The 4,446-nt window shown below is 51.6% G+C and overlaps 1 long non-coding RNA gene across 1 annotated transcript; it reads right to left on the bottom strand.

Annotated features, from left to right (window-relative positions):
- Positions 1-330: 330 nt before the first annotated feature.
- On the bottom strand, positions 331-4,022 carry LOC135445105 (uncharacterized). Its single transcript, XR_010439467.1, has 3 exons — positions 3,967-4,022; positions 2,935-3,080; positions 331-613 (listed from the first exon to the last, which is right to left on the bottom strand). It is a non-coding gene; the product is annotated as an uncharacterized LOC135445105 (long non-coding RNA).
- Positions 4,023-4,446: the final 424 nt, after the last annotated feature.

The raw sequence follows: 4,446 nt of genomic DNA, 5'->3' as shown, positions 1-4,446 counted from the left end.
GTTGGTTTTTTTTTGGGTTTTTTTTTTTTTTTTTGGTTTTTTTTTTTGGTTTTTTTTTTTTCGCTGTTTGGAGGGGAAATTTGGGGTTTTTTCTCCCATGCATCAACAGCGGGACCTTTAACTCTAAAACCACCACGGAACTAAGTTCGATACGGGGAAATAAATAAAGCAAAACAAAAAGAAACCCTAAAAAATAGGCATCGTATAGAATTTTTCCTGCCCGGGGCAGAAGTGGAGGCTGGAAAGGAGAGGAACAAGGCCAAAGTTTGCTCCCCTGGGATATTTTCACGCAGATTTCGTTAATCGCAAGGTAAAAAAGAAAAAGCTCCACCGCGTGCAGAACAAAGTTTTCGGTTTGGTTTAGGGGTTTTTGTTTTTTGTCTCTGTGCTTTGCTGTGTCCCATCTGCTTTCTCCGGGAGAAATTGTGTCCTAAATCCTGTCGGGTCACGCCAGGCTGGGCTCGGTGCAGTTCGTCACTGCCCGAATTTCGGGATGAGCGTTCCCGCGATTCCCGTCTACGCAGACCGATAATTCCCCCCAAAAAAGAAAGAGGCGGGATCCGGCCACACGCTCGCGAAACAATCCACGGGAATTGCTTTTGTACCTTTTTTCCTGCAAACAGCAAAGCCAAAACAGGTCCTTGAAATCTTCTCCTCTGCTTCTGGTATTGCTGCTTTGCTGGTTGGGGGCGTTTAATCAGTTTAAATTGCATTTTCGATTTTTGTGACTTTTTAGGTTTTTTTTTTCTTTTTAGTAAGCAAAGAGCTGCTTTTCTGTAGGAATTCAACGAATCTTTAGGAAATCTCTGCTTTGGGAGAGTAAAACTGTCAGGGATTTTGCAAAGGAAGGAAAGATGAGTGTCCCTAACCTGGCACATCTGGATAGGCAGCTGCGGCGGAGAACGGATATCAAAAGAGATATCAATATATTTAATTCTCTTTTCTTTCCCTGCTAGTGTTCATAAGCGTATTTTTATATATACCTGTATTCATACATATTTTAATTATGTATTTACATAATTAAAACACGCGTTTACATGTCTATATATTATATGTGAATTATTAAACATAAGAGTTTATACGTTATATGTCTATTTTCAATATATTTAATAATTTACATATATACAAAAACAATACCATAGAGCGTTATAAATTATAAACAATAAATTATTTCGGTAAGACAGTACATCTATGTTTGCATGTAACACACATTCCTGTGAATTATAACATATATTGTCACGTTTATACTTAATTTTTCTATCGATCTGTATAAAATCACACACCTTTTATTAATTATATGTTTTCCCCCGTGGGCTGAAATTACAAATATACACAGAGACACCGTTACTGATGTATTTCTGTGCCTATAATTTTATTTCTATACGGGACTATAAATATTTTATCCCGATATTTGGGTTATCTCCAACTGCGTTTTCCCACTTTTGGGGATTTGGGGAGCCTCCGTGCCCCGTGGGTATTGCAGAATAACGCGAGGGCAGAGGATGAAGGGATCCCACATCCCCGAGGTTTCATTCCCAACCCCGAAGCACCCTCCAAACGCTCTCCTCACCCTTCAATAAATCGATTTCCCCATCTCCTCTTCCCCCATACCCCGTGTCTTTCATACGGAGATTTGAAATTTTAATTCAATATTTTTATTTCCAAGAACCAAAATCCACCGACATCTCCCCCCCGCTTCCCCCACAGACTCAGGGTAGGAACCCCAAATTTCCACTGGAAGCTCCAAAGTGTGGGAAATGTAAATGTTGTGAGAATCATTCCCGGGAAACGGGGCAATGGGACCCTCGGGATGTCTGCAGAGACTCCAGGGCGAAAGGAGCCCCTGGGGAGGGGAGGCTGTGTATGTGGGGCTGAACCCCACATGGGACTGGGACCCCAAACTGCAGAGGGGTGCAGCAGCCCCGCTGCTCTTCATCATTAACCTTAAACCCATCAGAGCATGGAGGGGCAGGAATGGGGTGCCCAGTTTGGGGGGGAGCACCCCAAAACTGTCTGGGACAGAGAGGAGAGCAGCTGGCACCACCTCACTCTACAATTTGGGATCGCGATTTGGGGCAGAAGCACGGGAAAATCTCCCTTGTGCAATATAGCCAATGAAAGGGGATTGACTCCAGCGGGATTGGGGTGTCTGTACCCCTCAGAAAATTCCCGATTTTTTCTGTGAATCAGGCACGAGCATCCCTGGGGACGCGAGGCTGCCCAGCTGCTGAGGCCATGCCCATAGGGCTGGTTTGATTTTATTATTTCATTTTATTCCTTTTTTATTGTTTTTTTCCCCCATCTCCTCCGCAGCCACGAAACCTGGCGCCCGGCTGATGGTGCAACAGATACCGGCCACCCCCTTCAACCCCTCGCTCCCTCCCATCGCCGCCCACTTCCACGTGACGTGGGAAAACCAGTCAGCGAGTGGCACTGGGCAGCCTGGCCATACTGGGGAGCCTGCAGGGGGGCAGCGCTGCCCCCAGTCCCCCCACAGAAACAGGAGCCGGGCATCTCTGAGCCCTCTGCCTGCCCCACAGCCAGGGGAGGGGGTTCCTGCCCCACGGCCTCGCCCCCTCCACCCCTGTGCCCCCCAGCACTGAAGGTGGGTAGCGCTTCCCTGTCCCCTCCTCGCTCCTCTTCCTCGCTGTCACGCCGGGACCCCGGCGAGCTCCCCGAAATCTTCCTCGTATTGTCTCCTCGGGCTTGGGAAGTGACTCGATTTTGCTTTTTTTTTTTTATTAATTTTTTTATTATCACCACTACTGTTTGTAAACTCGCTCCTTGTTCCCCTCCTGTGAATCCAGCTCCTCCTTAGGGAATCCTGTGGAAAAGCTCCATCCTAGGCTGGTTACACGCCAACCATTCCCTGGGCGTCAGGGGGACACAAATCTCCCTTAAAGCCCCTTTTTCCCGGCTCGATTCCATCCTTACCCCTTCCCAGCGCTGCCTCCGGCTCCTCTCCCTTTCCTCGGCCGCCTGCCCGTCTCCCGCTGTCCTCCCAGGGTATCAGCCCTTATCTGCTGGTTATCTCCTCTGCTGCTAAATTCAGCCCAGCGGAGGGGTTCAGCCGGGGGAATCTGTTGGTTAAACCTAAAGCAGTCCCAGGAGCCAACTCTCCGGCCATAATTCTGCCCCCTCCGTGCCCCATCCAGCTCTTCTCTCGGTGTGAGGTGGTTTTCATGGAATCCCACAATTCCAGAATGGTTTGGGTTAGAAAATACCTAAAGGCTCATCCAGTTCCGACCCCCCTGTCCTGGGCAGGGATATTTTCCACAAGATTGGGTTGTTCCAAGCCCTGTCCAAGAGGCTCCCTCCATGATTTGTAGAGAATTTCACATCTCAACTCATCTCACCCCCCCTCCCGGACCCTCCTTGGGGAAGGGGTTTCACCCTGACTCCTTTCCACAAGTGGATTTTGGGGTCTTGCTATTTCAAGCCAAGCACAAGGCCCCAGTGGCACCCCAAGGCCCAAATCCACTCCAAATTCCCCCAAATTTCCCCAAAATTCGAAACCAACCCAACAAGAGGTAAAACACCCCTTTCTCCCACCCCGTCCCAGGACTCTGGGACGTTCCTCCCCACCCAGACCCACAGCATTCTCAATCCCCAATGGGTCACCCCACTGTGCTTCCAGCTTCTCCCAGTTCCCCACACAGGAAAAACGGGGGAGAGGGATAGAAAACACCAGGAAAAGGGAGTTGGGGTCTGCTCCCCACTTTGGGGCTACAACGGGTAGCGTCCCCCCCTCTCCTTTAAGTCCCTTCGGTCACGCCTGGCCGGGCTTTAGGGGGTGCGGACACGTGTGGGGCAGCCGAGGGGTGAGAAGGTCGATCCATCCTTCCCCCTTTCCCTCTTTCCCCCCTATTTTTCCCTAATTTAACCCCCCACACCCCCCAGCCCTCCCACCGCCCACATCAAACGCCGGCCCCGGGGGCCATTAACAACTTAAAGCACCGATCGTACCTGCGGGACAAAGGTTTTTGCTGCGGGCCAGAGGAGAGAGCATCGCTGTCTCTCACCTTCCCGCCCGTGTCCCCCTTCCTTTCACCTCCCCCCCCCTTCTCTAACCTCCTTATCTCCCCGCCCGGGGGGGTCCCGGCCCGGCCGCCGCCGCATCCCGCATCCCGCATCCCGGCAGCATCTCCCCCTGCTCCCCCGGGGGTGTTGGAAGGGGAGGGCGGGAGGGGAGGGAGGAGGAGACTGAGCGAGGGTTTTAAACAGCCCGGCCTGATGGTGGAGGGCGGGGGGGTGGGGGGGCGGGAGGTGATGGATGGAGCCCGCTGGGAGCAGCTAAATCCAGGCGGGAGCTAAATTTCCCCTCCGGAGGGACCCGGACTTCTTGCTCGGGGTCTGCAAGAGGCGGCGGGACCTGCTGAAGGTGGGGAAGGTGGGCGGTGGGGAAGAGAGAGGTGGGGAGGGGGGGGGTCGGAGGAGGAAAAAAAA

The sequence above is a fragment of the Zonotrichia leucophrys genome, chromosome 3 (assembly GCF_028769735.1).
Source record: "Zonotrichia leucophrys gambelii isolate GWCS_2022_RI chromosome 3, RI_Zleu_2.0, whole genome shotgun sequence".
Classification (NCBI taxonomy): Eukaryota; Metazoa; Chordata; class Aves; order Passeriformes; family Passerellidae; genus Zonotrichia; species Zonotrichia leucophrys.
Note: the sequence above shows the minus strand (reverse complement) of the source record. Positions and strands in the feature narration are given on the sequence as shown.